The following is a 16,400-nucleotide window of genomic DNA, read 5'->3' as shown; positions in this document are numbered from 1 at the left end:
ATGTAGCCAGCCAGAGGTTTGCAGCACATCAGTGGCCCATGTGGCCTTGCAGAGAAGGGCATGCTGGTGAGGACCACAGCAAGGGCTGGATGAGACAGGTGTCCCCCTAAAGGGGTTCCAAATGGAGCAGAAGTTCCATGGTTCTCCCCATGAGCCTATGCCCACCTTATGTTTCAGTCTAGACAGAGCAAGAAGCACCACCTAAACCAGAGTGGAATGGGTAAGGGAGTTAGCAACAAACTCACCAGTCCTGTTCAGGCTTCGCCAGGAAGGGAGAATAGTGACAGCAGATAGAAGTGCCCAAGTGAGGTCTGGGGGGTCCTGAGAAGCTTCTCACTGCTATTTGACTGCTGAAGGGCAGTGGAGATAGGAAGGGCAATAGGAACAGCTAGAACAAAGAACCTGGTTTTCACTGTCTTGCCTTCCTTTCGGTGCTGGCATACTTACAGCATAAAATCAAACTCCAGATTCTTCTAACTTTCATTCAAATGGAAATGGTATTTCCCTAGAAAATGGTTTAATTTGCCCTAGAAAAGTTTTCATTGTAACATACGAGTCAGACAGCTAAATTTTTTAGGGTATATAGACATATAATTTTTAAGTTACCATATAACTTAGACTAGAGTGTGGAACTGTGGGGGGTTTTAACAACTGTTTTTCTTCCACTATTCTTAATATTTGGTGATATTGCATGCACTAATAAGGTATCAGCACTACAACATAGCACTAAAGTTCAGGGTGCCTATTTGATATTAGATTCATGAGGCCTTTAAGACACAAATTAGGCTGCAACTTTCAAGTGCAATTTTTGATAAACTATTTGCAAATGAGATGTATTGCAAATGTTTGCTCATTTAATTAGAACATAAAAGATTTTTCTCTGACTGGAGCTTGCTTCTAACCCTTCTTGCCTGTGTGTGGTTTGTATTGTTCTTGGCTAATGAGATATAGGATATGTACTAAACATTTACACATTAAAGGCATCCTTCATTCAGCATGAAGGTGTTGATACATCAAGGATACCTCAAACATGCTGAGAGTCCAACAACTTGTCAGACAAATTAGCACCTTGCCGATCGGGGTTAAAATTGAGTTTCACATTTCTCCCTGGTGGGAAGAAAAAAAAAAAATCAAAAATCACTGTAGTTTAATGCTTTCTCTGTAAATATGAACACAAAAGGCTTTACCACCTCTGTAGTGTAAATTATAGCCCTCACTGACTATCTGATTTTTAATTCATTGGTTTTAAATGATTCCAGGCAGTTGAGAGCAAATCCATCGTGTCATTCCTCTCCTGGGGCAGACATCTCCCCTCTTTTGAGTTTAATTAAATAATTTCAGAATTACTTAGAATCTACACCTGTATGTTAAAATGGATGAAATCAAAGTCTCAAATTTGTATGTTTCACTAGCATTTAACTACCTGGGGTTTTTAACCTTAAGTCTAAGGAGTATGTGGAATTAAGGGACTGTATGGCAATGAAACAATAAAAGTTAAATTTTAATTCGTTGAGTAACTGGTCTGGGAGTAAGGTTAAAATAGCCACTACAGAAGGAACCAGTGACTATCCTGTACCTCTAAGTCGCAAATTATGTATGTACTGGGGAGACCATGACACAAATTGCTGCCTACATAAGATCTGGGTTACTATCAAAAAACTCAGAGGCAGGAATTGTTTATGCATCAAAAGGGCTTTTTGAACTTACGTACCTTACCATGATCCCATCACAAGCGTACACTTTCAAGATTGTGAGACCAGCAAATCAAATCAAACTATAATAAAAATAAGAGAGGGCCTAAGGTTTCTATAGAGATCAGGTTTGTACCTGTAAATTATTCCTCAGTTTTCCCTTGGAACTTCATTCTCAATAATCTCAAATTCAGCAGACTTTTTTCAAATACAGGACATTTGTGAAGGGTCTTCCTGGCTGAAGTTGTTTGAAGGTCCTTTCAGAAGGAACTGTCAACATAAAAATTTTTTCATTAATGCTTCTTCATTCATCATTAGACCCTAATATTGAAATAAAATATACATATCTCTCTGTTCCACACCTGGATATCTGCTCAATGTTACTGTTATGCTACAGCCACAACTTCCCCTTAACTAGGACAGGACAACTTAACCTGTGTCCTCTGTGCAATCATCCTTGTTCAAAGATTCAAAGATAATGACAAAGAATAGCTGCCTGGGAAAAATAACCAGAAGTAGGTATTTAATTCTGAGGATGCCAATTCCTTTTCTGCATATACATTTTTCAGCTTTCTCTGTAAAACACAATAAAGTGAGTAGGGCTGTTAGTGCCCAAAATCCATAACTAGGCAGACAAGGGCTGCTGAAGCAGGTATATGCAATTTAATGCTGACTGTATGGGCATTGCAAAGCCATATCAAACTGATAAGCTAGATACTTATACAACTTCAAAGAGAAACAGGGAAAAGACAGAAGATTTCTGGTTTTCATAGTACATGTTTGTATGGAACAGAGCAGCACTCCAGCTCAGTATTAAATATATTTAAATATTCACATAGGTTTTTACCTTGAAGGGAAAAAGATCATAAAGAAAAAGACAGAGAACATTTAAATGCTTAAAAGAGAAATTTTGGTCCCCATATATGACATGATTTATAAATCTGTAATTAAAAGGAACTGATTCACTAACAGGATTATAAATTTGTAGATACGTACTGGTATTTGACTAAAACAATATTGGCAAGCACTAATTGCATGTGGTCTGTTGCATGGCTACTGGAATCAAGTAGCGAAGAAGATCACAGTGCCTTATTAGTTAGGACCACCTAGAGTGATGGAAAGCTTGAACAATCAAAGAGAAAACAGTTTTATACTGCAAATATTGATGCACTCTTGAGCTTTTGAGTACATTTTAAGATCCAGTATGAACACTAGACATACCAAATACTGAACAGGGAAATGACTGTAGTATCAGGCTACAGAAATTTTACTTTCATCAAAGTTAATAATAATTGGTGGTTTTATTCCTATTCCTTATCATATCACAAAATCATACTTGTCTTATCACCAGAGCTCGACAACTTATTTTTGCCTACCTTAATCAAGAATAAATTAGCCTTTCTTCTCAATAGCAAAGCATGAATGTTGTCCGGGAAGCTAGGGACCAGGTTAGGAAGGCTAAGGCCCAGTTAGAATTAAACTTGGCCACAGATGTTAAGGATAAAAGGAAGGGATTCTACAGGTACATAGCAAACAAAAAACAGACTAGGGACAACATAGGCCCCCTGAGGAAGCTTTCGGGAGAACTGGCTACTCAGGATTTGGAGAAGGCTGAGGTTCTGAATGACTTCTTTGCCTCAGTCTTCACTGGCAAAGGCTCTGACTGCACTACCCAGGTCTTAGAAGGTAGACACAGGGACTGTGAGAATGAAGACCTTGGGCCCACTGTAGGAGAGGATCTGGAACTAGATGATCTTGAGGTCCTTTCCAACCCTAACTATTCTGTGATTCTATGATTCTATGAAAGATCCTATCCTATTTTCTCTCCATATCCATATTGAACACTGGGTAGATGGGGTGAAAAAAAAATCAGGATATAATCTCTTTGTAGAAATCCAAAGTAGTATGGAGTTGATTATTTACTTTTCCTAACTTGGTTACCCAGTCCCATGGAACTGAGTCTGTGTCTGAATAGCTGAAAAGTTTAAAAGAGAATGATATATGGTGTCTTTGCAGTATTGTTCCTCATGCCTGGACTTATACAAGGCACAGTCTTAAAACACTTCCGTGAGCAAAACCCTGTTCCTGAATGTCTGCAAATACTGACAAAAACACTGACATGACTGAAACTAGCTCTGCATTGGAACTGAACCATAATTGAAGAGTGAGGATTGTCTTGCAGAATTCAAGTGTCTTTAGATTCTATAATTTTCAAATTATTCACATATGTTTACATATATGAGGTTACTTTTTTTGTTGCTGCTCAATCTCCAGCTTGCAGACCATTCAGTAGGTCATGGCTTTCAATTCTGTAATTCACCAAATAAAATATAATCTATGGATATAAAAGAGCCTGGTTCAAGTGAGAGGTGCTGGAAATAAATCTGTGTTAAGAAACCTGAACATTAATTTAAATTCTATTTTTAATAAAGTATCTTAAATTGTGACTGAATAAGAGTAGTGATCTCCTATGGGGGAGCTTTCATTTAACATAACTGAGGGACATAAGCAGGAGACAGATAAAGTTAAATAATAAACAATACCTGGATTCTTCCAGTATGGGAGTTTTACCCTCCACACACACTGATTTAACATTTCTCTTTGAAAGCTCTTCACAACTCTTGGCTTGACTGCCTCTAAATTCTCCAAAATCACTAGAATTTTAAGGAGTCAATTACCTTGTTATAGCAGGTCTAATATTCATATTTAATATATTTATGTTTATATTTACACTACACATTTAATATATATTAATATATGTAAAAATGTAACATATAAACGTGTACATATAAATTATATAAAATATATAGAGAAATATTATATAAACACACAACATAGTGTTTCCTCACTAAATAAGCAATATACACTAGCAAAAATAATATTCTTTGAAGCCTGAAATCTATCAAATAGATCTCAATATAAAATGGACAACTGCCTAACTAGAAAAGTTGCCACTGCCTCCCTGCCAGTATCTAAAATCCACTTTCTCACTCCTAAAATGTCAAGATATCTTTGTTGCAACAGCTTGACAGAAGCTTTAAAGAATAAACCACAGTGCATATGACCATATGCTCCACTGTAAAGTCAGCATAGATTCACAGAGAGCTCAAACTTGGTATTCAGAAGTCCCAATATCATTTGAGTTTGCTTTTTTAGACCATTTAATCTCTAATGCTGTGTAAAAATACTACCAAATCACAAAGGAGCCCAACACTTAAATTCTGCCTTTCTGAAGGAGCAACGAGAACTCTGGTTTAAAGTTCAACAAGATATTTGTGTCCAGATTTGGGGAATTACTTTAACCTTTTGGAAGAAATTAGAGTCTGGGGCTCTTGACTTTGAACCATCCCCATGTTTAAGGTTCATATCTCATTAGTTTTGTCTAGGAATACTCTCTAATAACTAAAAGAGTTTCCTCAAGTTGCACTTTAGAAATTAATCTTTTTTGTAAGCTGTAAAGTATTCATAAAAAGCTAAAAACTGTGGGAAAATTAGCATTGATAGATGTTTTCTTACCCTCCATCAGGAAATTATGCACTTGAAACTCATTACAGATCTTCACAGAAACTCTGCTGAATGTGCACTGGGCTTTGTGCTGATCAGCACTACAGAGTTTACTGCATAATCCATCTCTCTTGTGTCACATTTAATGTATAACATGTATTTCCTGTTAATTATGAAAATAAAAATACATCCTTTCTTTTAGAAACATAATCATGAAATTACGACAGAAATTAAGAAACATGCAGTTGTATTTTACACAAAACTTGAGTTTTCTTTTAAGTCAGTATTAGCTTCTGCACAGAAATAAGAGGAAGGCATTGCATCTAGAAGTCACCAAACATGCTTTGCTTCTCCTTCATGCGCTAGACACAGCCTCTTCCCTAGGGTCACACAAGTAGAGGTGAATGGGTTCCCTATTGTTCCACTGGCTGCCAAGGCCATCCTTCTCACTGGTCCCATGGGTTAACATGTGGTCCCCTTAATTTTCTTCCTCAGAGAGAGGTTTAGATTTTTTCACGTCTATTTTCATGGGCATCAATGAAACATTAGGCATCCTGTATCTCATTTTCCTTATTCAAGGTTGAAGATTATTCAGTAATATTCTACTTCACTTCACCCATCCATCTACCTGAGTCCATTCAGCTTCCCTTACCAAAAGAATGCAGAAGCAAAAATCCCATCTCAGCATCATACCCACACCAATATATCTTACAAAGTTATATTGTCTGCCACCCTGAAAGGGTAGGAGAGGGTAAGAGTAAAGTGGTGGATTATGAGAAGAAAACTAGCAACACCATTTATCAGAAAATATACTGTTCTTACTTGGAATAAGAAGGGGGAGGGGGGAATGGGACACAATGGTCCTTTTGGCCCATGTATTTTCATTGGTACACTGATTATTTCCTTTCAGGGGAACAATACTGTGCTGGGATTATTTGCTCTGTGGCTCGTGAGGCAACTGGGTTAATACAGTTGATACACCTTTCATAGTTCACACTAGCATCACATCATTATAGGTTTTTTACAGGGCTTTACTAACTACCAAATCAAAGTTGATAGTCCAATAGATGTCATAGATCTATTCTAACCATAAAATTGTCTTGCCTGATTAGAGAACACTCAAGTATTACAGTGTGCAGTTCCCTGAGGAAATACCCTGTATTTTGTGATCATAGACATCTACATCACTTTCAGAAATGCAACCACATGTAGCTTGAAGCCTACCTCAGGTGCTATGACTATACTGGCTGCAAGACACATGGAAGCCACAGCGTAATCTGAATGAGAGGAAGCAAGACAGCTGCCCTTGAATCCAGACTAATCTTGTTCATCGGGAAGGTTTGATAGGGCCCTTGGAGACCGTAATCTCTCAATAGAGCCAATTTCATCTGGAGAAACAAGCAAATCTTGATAAGAAAACATTATCCGCAGTGATGTCCAAGAACCAGGATCAATTTCTATTTCCCCCGCTGTGGAAGAACCAGCAGCAGAACCCCACCAGAATGACTCTGCAGGCTGACAGCACAACTTCAGTAGCTTCTCCAAGAGGTTTCAGCTTCACTTCTCCTTGTACAGATGTGAAAAAGAAATTTAACTGCCAGAACTGATGGTTACAGGGATCTGGCTGTGATAAAAGAAAAGAGAAAAAGGACCTGGGGGAAGATTTCATTCTGATACAGCTGATCTCTGTAAGAAGCAAAAGCAGCCTTGGCAGGAAGACTTTGGGTCTTTTTAACCTTCTCCTTCAGGGTGGCATTTAAAATCTGTGTTAGCAAACAGTACACTGGCCACTAGTTATTGTAGCATTTGAATTCCTTCTGTCATACTTAAGCATCAACTTCTGGAGTCCCATGGCTGTGTAAAATAATCTAGTGCGCACTTAAAAAAGTTTTTTAAAAAGCCTCTATTCACAGTTGTGGGGAAAAATTAAGAATTGACTTCTAAAACCACAGGGCCCGGAAGGCCAGACATGCCAAATGTACTCACTTCAAACTCATGGCTTCGAAGTCAATCTTGTGATTTCTAGATGCTTAAATCATATTTTATTCAAGTGTGGGATGGCAACACTGCAAGTGTTGGGACATAACTTTTATCACTCCAAAACCGAAAATACCTCTTAAAAATCACTGGTATAATCACAGTCACTCCTTTCTTTTATGGGTAGCTGAACAATGCTGCTTCAGCCTATTTAGAAGGTGAAGATGTAAAATGTTTCGGAATAATAACATAAGCAAGCATGAAACAACCTATAAAGAAAAAAGATTGTCAAATATTCTTTTATGATATGCAAGGATTTTACAAACTCATAATAAAAGCTTTTCACATCACCATAGCATTTCACCTCTGGGCAAATTCATAGATTTTGATTTCTCAAGGTATTGATTCTTTTGTATATCCTAAATGAGATTTAAGTAATAATTCTTTTCATTTTTTCCATCCCTAGCTCTTGGGTTTGGAGTGCATTACTTTGGAACAGCCCATTTCATCATTACACGCTGCTCTTATTTTACATTTCTTACATACTTCAGAGTATTTTAGCATTAGGATTCTTTTGGCACTTTTTATCTGTTGAAAGTTGGTTTAATACATTAGAAAAAAAAGCAATGAAGTTATTAAGATGTATTCCATGCTAAAAGTCCAACTGTTCCAAGTGTTCATGAGTTTTCATTCCAAGCCCACATATTTCACAAAACTTTGTATTGTTTTATTTTTCACCCTCAGGTTTCTTTCACTCTTCACTGATGTAAAACAGTGAGTTGCTATTCTTTGAGAACATAATTATGAAAATATAACTGTGCGGCTCATTTGTCCATGAAGTACTGTATTTTATTTACAAGAATATTTTATATAAGAGCTGAATTGATGATAGACAACCTTGACATAACATTTGGGACAAAATATTGGTGCTATATTAGACTACTGTATTACTTTCAGGTCAACTGATGGATAGTTTACTTTTTGTAGTTTTGAGCACAGAGATTCAGGATTTTGACAAATCAAATTGAATCCAACAGATCAGAATGTATTCCTCCTAAGATTTGCTGAACAAAGACTCCATTGATGTCTAAATTGGGGCGGGGGGGGGGGAGGGGAGGGCAGGGGGCAGCCTCTTAAAGCTAAGAATCACTGGCCAACAGATTTATGTTTCTCTAGAAGTAATATATGTATTGTTAAGTTCCTACATAATGAATGCTCCAGGGAATTTTAAATACTATTTTGTGTGAAAGCTCCTCAAAATAACAATTTTTCAGCATTACCCAAAAATTCTGTCAATACAATTAAGCAGTGTGATTGAAGACAGACACTCAGAAGACATCGAAACCTCAAACAGTACCATACTAACAACACTTTGTAAATGTGCTGTCTCAGGTCTCCTAAGTTCCCATGCTCTCTTCTAGCTCTAATTTAAATTTGCCATTGATAATGATTATTGAGAAAAACAAAAACCATGGTCTGATTCTGAACCTATGCAAGGTTTAACTTCTGCCTTTTCACTGGAGCAAAAATCCATAGGCATAATGGTGATGAGTAAGACAACAGGGGTAGCTAGCTCAATGTCCATGTCTATCCAATAGTGATAGACAGTTGATCACCGTGGAAATACCTATGAAAAGGCCTTTAAAATCTGAGCAGTTGAAGATCAGAGTCCAAACTACCTCTAGCACCAAAGACAATAATTTGCCTTACCCCACCCATAAAACATTACTAAGATTATTCACGCATAATTTTTCTTGATCCTTACCATCTCACCTTGAATCTAGAGACACCTCAAACCAAAGCCACTCCCAAGTCAATTTCAATTTCACCTCCATGTCACAATTACATTTTCTATATGCTTCTCTTTCAAGAACGACAAAATGATATGAAGGAAGCTGATTGTTCATACTTGAAATGCTGCCTCTCTAGTGGCGGGAGTTATTTCCTCAGCAAACAGTCTGACAGTCAGAGGACCATTAAGCAACAATTTTGGCATCCTTTACTCAATGGAGAAGTACCACCAGAGGCTGAATAAGAGAAATTAGATCAGAGGAATCCCAACTTCAGTATCATACTATATAACCAGAAACTAATGTCTCCTGTGCCAGACTTGTTCTTCCTCTTAGAATAGCACGTCACTGTGCATCATGGAAATAAAACAGCAGATGTTTCCAAATATAAAGCAAGATTCACTGTGCTTGTCAGCTGTCTTCCTGGACTGCTGACATACATTATAACTATAGGCAGAAAGCCATTTCTATAATGCATTACAAAGCTGGAAAAGATATCTTAAATTTTAAATAATGAGCATATTCAAAATATTTATAGGTGATATTTCAAAGTTACAGAGTGGGAGAGATGGAACTGTTAGTAACATTCCTCCAGCAAATCCTTCCAGCTAAATCCCTGTAGAGAGTCCAGCTGGATATCTGCAGAAGAATTTGACACTGACATCTACAGTAGTCATTCAGTGGGTGCTACCTGATGAAAGATATGGAGGTCTTAGAGTAAGAATCCTATTGAAAACTTGTGGCAGCTTTAAAAAAAAATCAGGTAGTGGTTTCCAAAAAGGAACAAAGTCTGCTGTGAACTTGATACTCCTCTCAATTTATAGTTGATCTTTAATCTGTGAACCCACCCACAAAACAATTGCTTGTTGTTATTCAATTTATATCTTGCTGAAACAGAGAAGGCTACTGGTGATATGACGTACTTTTACTACGTTAGAAATAGCTGTGCAATTTGGAAGTGGTGTAGGGAAGGTATGAGCTAGTTGTTTAAAACCATCTGCCTTCAGCATACACCATAGAAGATTGTTTTTTATGTAGTTAGGAGGACATCATATATCCACCTTTTATAAAAGACATGTATTATCCATATCACTTGGGACATGCATAGACAGACAACAACTTATTCAAGATTCATGGTAACAGTAACTACAATGAGAAAAAGTACTTGAATTACAAATGGACCTAACTTCAGAATTTGCATGGATACAAAATTCGGTATTTTGGATTTCCGAAACATATGTACTTGTGTCTCCCTGAGCTGCTATTTTTGCCATCTTTGAAGTCAGATGAAAATTTCATTACTCTAATCCAATAAGTGTAATCGCATTTTTCAGTAGACAAGAGCAACTAGGGGATACCTATTACTGAATGACAGAGCATATTGAGAGCAAGCTTCAGGGTGGTCTTGCATAGGGAGTGAAAAGACAAGGTAAGTCCAGATTAACTGTAACTGCAAAATTTGAATGTCTTATTGGCCATCAGTCATTTTTTCAGACATTGTATCCTGGGTGTAGGGGAGGGGGACAATCTCTGGAATGCTCAGGATTACAAAGTTTCACTTAAACGAGCAGACAAAACTCACCGTGAAGGACCACAATCTCTCACCGTTTATGCATACACCTGCTCAAATAGCCCCCTTTTTTCCAAAATTAAATCTATTTCCTCTCTTTTGTCAATGTAGTTATTGATTTTTAATTGAAATTTCAGAAACAGAAAAGCCTCTTGCTGTTCTTGTTTTTGTAGTGGTCATTCCACAATGAAGATTTATCTTTTATTTAAACTGGATGACCCAATATATTTAGTTCAGCTGCTAGATTGACTGTCAGTGAGTTGTCAAATGCATGTTATGAATAGTATACAGGAGAACAAGTTGACCTTGAACTCACTAAATGTTTTATGAATACTACCCATTTCCAGAAAAATAGGAATATGTTTTCCAGATTTGCTCTTTTTGCTTTCCTTAAGGCTGTTCTCTGTAACAAATGCCTTTCATCTTGGTGAGATGCTTGTTACATGGAAGGTTTGGGAAAGGGAGAATAACATTTTAATGATGAATTTAATGCTTGTGGATTGTAGAGGATTGATTATATAGTAGGCTGAATTCCTGGACTTCTTAGCCAAAGGCTAAGAAGAATACTGTTGTTATAATGCTAGCATTGCTTCCTAAGACCTGTCGAATTCTGTTTTATAGTTTTCCATCACTGGGATGATAAGTCTTAGTGGCTATTCTTCCTAATTGGCATTTTCATTATTTAGCAAAATCTGAGTAGATGACGCTATTTAAACAGAACAAATAAAAATAATCTCAGTTTTGATCTGTCCAGCTCACACAAACTCATGCATTGTTTCCAAACATAAGAACGTGGCCTCAGTGCCTCCAGCTGGTGTTGGAGACACGCAATTCTCAGGCATATGCCAAAGAACACAACAGGAAAGGGGGGCAGTTACTACTGCAGGATCCAGGTTGTAACCAACAGAAAAGCACTCTAAATAGAATTAATTTAAGACACTTGTGCTCAGCACTGGATTTTGATCAAGCACTTCAAAAGTAAAAAATAGCAGCTAATTTACTCTGCTATGAAATGTATCGGTTCCTTTTCAAAAGCTACTTTCAGCTCTTTCAGAATTTGTTGAGAAAGTGGTTTCTAACTAATATATACTTTTAAATGCTTTTTTGAAAGCCTCTTGCATGATAGAGTTCATAGCAACAGCTTCTGCTACTGCTTTAAGAGCACAATAAGGTTTAACTGGAAGGATGCACTTCAGTTCACAGACGGCTTGTTTTTTGCTTCACTTTATTCACCATAATCCTTACCTATGCTTAGTTAAAAAAATAAAAAATAAAAAATAAAAAAACCCACCAAAAAAACCCAGAAATAAAAAAGCCAGTGACCTGTATTGATCCTCTCTATCCTAAAGCAGGTTCCCCTGATCTGGATCAAACCTGTCTCTGTCAGTAACAGCTTTTCCAGGAGACAGTTCTATTTAAAATGTTTCACAGGGCATCTAGTTATTTGTTCATTTGTTAGGAATGGTGGAAGAGACTATAATAGACAAACAGCCTCAGCTGGCTGCTGGATGTAAGACTAGATCCAGTCATATCATAAAGGCAGAACAAGAACATATTTTCTTTGCAGTGTGCAAAATAGTTTTACAATACATCTTGACCCAAGTCTTATTAAAAAACCCATTATTGCTACTAATTGAAATTTAAAATGTCCTTTGGAATTTCATTGCAAGCATTTTTACTCTAATATTGGTTTTGATCTTATGAATGAAAGGTGAGTGGCCTGGGCTGCAGTATGGTACACATAGGCAGCTATCAATTCCACACAGCAAGATCTATTTCCCAGGTGAATGTAAAAAGAAATACGTTTTCCTGCAGAGCAGTACCCCCATCATCTGTACCATATATTCATGTAAATCTGGGAAGAGGGCAGAGACTCTCATTGCAGTCTTGTTTTCTTAAGGAAAACTATCTTAATCTTTGTGGATTTTAAAGAGCTTCATCTTAAGAATAGCCTCAAATGAGCACTGATGTACACAAATAGCAGAAAAGAATGCGAGGTGCAAGTGTAGTCCAGACCATCCTATGTAACTGTAATATCAAAGACCACTAATGTCACTTAGAGAGGCAGTTGGAGAGCCCATCCTACATTAGACATGGTGAGAAGAAACCTGAGACCTGTTCCTTTTCTTCTGACACACTTACAAGACAAACACATGCTCCATTAAAAATAACACAGCTCGGCTCTGATATGTTTCCCTCCTATGTGTCTGACTTAAAAATATGCTTCAGTTCACAGTGTTATGCTTATTAAGATATAATATTACTGCTCTGCAATGAGCCACTTCAGAGAACACAGCAAGGAAGCTGGCTCCCCTTGTGCTAAAGAGAACAGCCCTTCAAACTCCATGCTGGAACTAAATATTCTCCTCTTGCAACACTCACACTTCTTGCATCCAGAGGTGGTTTTTGGGGTGGTTTTGTTTTGGGGGGGTTCCCCCTTCTCTTTTTCTTGTTTTGCTATTTTCTTTAGTCATGCTAGTTCCACCTCTGAAAACTGTAGTGACATAATTGACACAATAGCAGCTGGGGCTGGGAGCACTACAAAGCAGTGCATTACATTTTCTTTTCTTTGCACAGGTCACTGAGCACCCAGTATGATTTTAGCACATCTTGTGGAGAGCTTTTAATGCTAATTTGTTACTATTATTTAACAATAGTATGCTGATGGGGAGACTACTAGCATCCTGTCTAAACACAGATATTGCTTTGACCTTGCCTTATTCCTGCAGTAAAACCTGATTGCAGGTTGCAAATACATGCTGTTATTCATACATTAAGCAACAATAGTGACAGCCTAGATCATAACTGTACAGGTAGGATGAATGTACGGAGAGGATGTAGGGTTTTGTTTCCTTTTTTTTTTTTCTTTGCTTCAACTATATAAAGGAACTCACATGTGACACTGATTCTTTTCTTTTAAAATGATACATCAAAATGCTAGGTATAAATAATGCAGAATGCCACTGCACACGTGGGGCCATACATGAAGCTTGCAGCTGAAACACTAGAAAGATAGCTTGAAGTGATTAGAAATATGATTCCAAAACAAGCAGATCAAAAATATACTCTGCTCTGTTTCTTAATACTAAAGACATTCATGTGCTGAGTTTGTTGCACATAATTTTGACTGAACACATATAGGAGCACAGTATATCCTGGAACGAAGGGAAACCAGGTTTCCCCCAGCAGATTCACTAGCCTGGAGATTCCTCACATTGAAATTACCAGCAAACAGCCTGACCTGAGGGATAGGATCAGTGTCATATGGCAGTGGTGGAGAATGTTTCAAATACTTAGCATGTATGCATACACTATCTGCTCTTAATTGTTTTTCCTTCGAAATGCCTGCAGAAGAGTGATTCAGTGAGTCTGGTTTAAGTGTATAGGGTTTTCCAACTTACTTTTTAAAGACATTATGCTCCTGCAAATATAAGTATCATTTTTCAGAGTAAAAATTTTGTCACAAATTGAGAACATTTATAAACTTTCTCCTTTTTAGCATAGTCTGATCAACATAACTCTTCTCGCTCCCAACCTGAATTACTGTTGCCACTGAGAGCCACTGTTTGGAAATGATCACTTATGAAGGACTTTGCATTATGAATTAGAGCAGCTGAGGATTTGGCATGAGTATTTATTCGCTCCTTTCCAAATCTAGCTTCCCATCTCAGCGGAGCAAAGGCCTCGGTTTCAATCTCCGAGCCACATTATTGCAATTTAGCTTTTTCAGAAAAACTTTGCCCACTCATTTCTCCATAACCACTGGTAATGTGTGCAGATTTCACACATCCCCTTCAAAAATGTAGCATCTAGCCTAACAACATCCACATGCTTATGTTTCAGACCATATATTTCAAACCTTTACTACAAATTTTCATGTCTCTGTTGCGTTCTTTAGTCTTGGACATGCAAATAAAGGGATTTTGGAGCTGCCACAGTAAGAAATCGCACTATATGAATTCCTGTGTTAAGGCTGCTAAGTATGCTTATAGTGTTGGGTTGAACATACCAAAGAACTTCATACCTGGTCTCGTTCACCTCACGTGCATCGAATGACTTGATTCTCAACACAAAAATAAATATTAGCTGAGGTTAAATTAGGAACGATTTCACGCTGCCAAAGCAACATGCATTCAGGGGACTAGACCATAGTAAGCAAGCAAAAAGTGAAGTCTTTCCCCAGGATAACGAGGAATTAAGAGAGTCCATCCTTCACCAGCACACAGCTGGGACTACAGCAGTACACAGTAGTGCTACTCTTTGGCCTGCCAGCATGTCCTTGTATCTACAGAATAAAATGCTTGTGTTTGCTAGTGCATTCGACAGAGCATTCCAAAACTATTGACCATGTAAGCCAAGAGGGAAAAGAAAGTCTGCAGACAAGATTTAAGGACAGAAATTAAAAAAAGCCAGTACCTTCATGGAGTAACAAAAAAAGAGAAGAGGCTGCAACTTGGACAACACAGACTGCAGGCAGACAGGGGAGCTGGAAAACCATGATGAACATGAAAAACTGTTTTAGTGCATTTAAAAAAGAAAAGCTGAAAGCTTTATTAAAAATACAGCAGAGGGGATGCACAATGATAATCTCTGGCTCTGAGAAAACAGCCAGAGTTCTGTAGGCTGACACATAGAAAAAAAAACATTTAGAAAGTCCAAAAGGAGCATAATTATGTCTGTCATGAAAGGAAACATAAGGATATGGCTGAAAATTTGAAGAAAAGCAAGGGCTAACTGAAAGCAACAGCCATCAGCAATACCTGGAAGATACTGCCGTGCAGGTGTCTGACAAGGCAGTTTGATTATCTTTATGAAGATCATAATGACTAAGACTCAAAGAGAAGGAGTACTAAAACATTCTCTCATTTGTCACAAGGACCACACTGCTGCATAGTAAGTTTGCAATTCAGTATTTCAAACAGATATATTAAGGGAAAGGGAAAGTAATTTTTAATGCATATTTGTACACCCAGGCAAGTCCCACAAAATGCCATACACATTTTGTCATGAGTCATATCAAATATCCGGTCAGGAGGCTTGACCAATAAGTAACTTTTCCAAAGCTCTCTAAATACTGGCAGAGTCTTTGCCCTAAGCTCTATTTTCTTTTTGCCTAGAAACATACGTAGATGATTAGCCAAAATTAAATTTGATTATTTAAGATTTATATATTATCTAAAATAGGTAACATAACATTTGTTTTACAAAAAAAATGGTTTTATAAATTATTAAAATGTCCCCAATATGTATGTAGACACATTAGCATATACACATTCCTTAATTATATTTCAGAGTGAAAAAATATACCAGGTAACTGTCATGTGGGCATATACAGACCTGAATGCACAGAACCACTCTTCCTGCTTAGGTGAATCATTCCCACATTCCTGAGTTGTTCTTCATTTATCTGTGCCTAGAAAAAGTTGGAAATAGGAAAACACAAAGATTGAGCAAAACACAGAGAACTGGAGGAATAATGAAGGGCAGAGGGTAGGGGAAAATGTTATTTTCTATTTCTTAGTGGTAAAAGTCCTGATAAGGTGGATGTTTGTTCACATTCCTCAGGCATGCCTTCTGTCTAACATTGTGAGTCTTCAGCAAACACAAGAACTGACATGACAGGCATCTATGCAGCTTTTTAATTATTTAAGTGCAAATACCTACAATTTGGATTTTAGCAATTTCAAACAGTACAAATGGATCTGATAAGCAAAAGGTGAATTTTTATATTGTAATTGTCTCAGAAGACAGGAAACAAGAATTAAGCAGAAGTGTTTGTGATCTTAAAGGCAAACTGAATAACATCTGGAAAGATATCTACAAAAGCAAGGTAGTGATTAATAGAGATGGCAGTGAACTTGTCCTCAG

General features: G+C 37.4%; 1 long non-coding RNA gene across 1 annotated transcript; it reads right to left on the bottom strand.

The window, feature by feature from the left end:
* Positions 1-251: 251 nt before the first annotated feature.
* Positions 252-15,947, bottom strand: LOC136012266 (uncharacterized). The gene is made up of 4 exons (XR_010611649.1): positions 15,870-15,947; positions 1,828-1,961; positions 1,024-1,107; positions 252-388 (listed from the first exon to the last, which is right to left on the bottom strand). It is a non-coding gene; the product is annotated as an uncharacterized LOC136012266 (long non-coding RNA).
* Between the last annotated feature and the right edge of the window lie 453 nt (positions 15,948-16,400).

This window comes from Lathamus discolor, chromosome 3, assembly GCF_037157495.1.
Source record: "Lathamus discolor isolate bLatDis1 chromosome 3, bLatDis1.hap1, whole genome shotgun sequence".
NCBI classification, from domain to species: domain Eukaryota; kingdom Metazoa; phylum Chordata; class Aves; order Psittaciformes; family Psittacidae; genus Lathamus; species Lathamus discolor.
The sequence above is the reverse complement of the archived record's forward strand: the minus strand, read 5'-3'. Positions and strand labels throughout refer to the sequence as shown.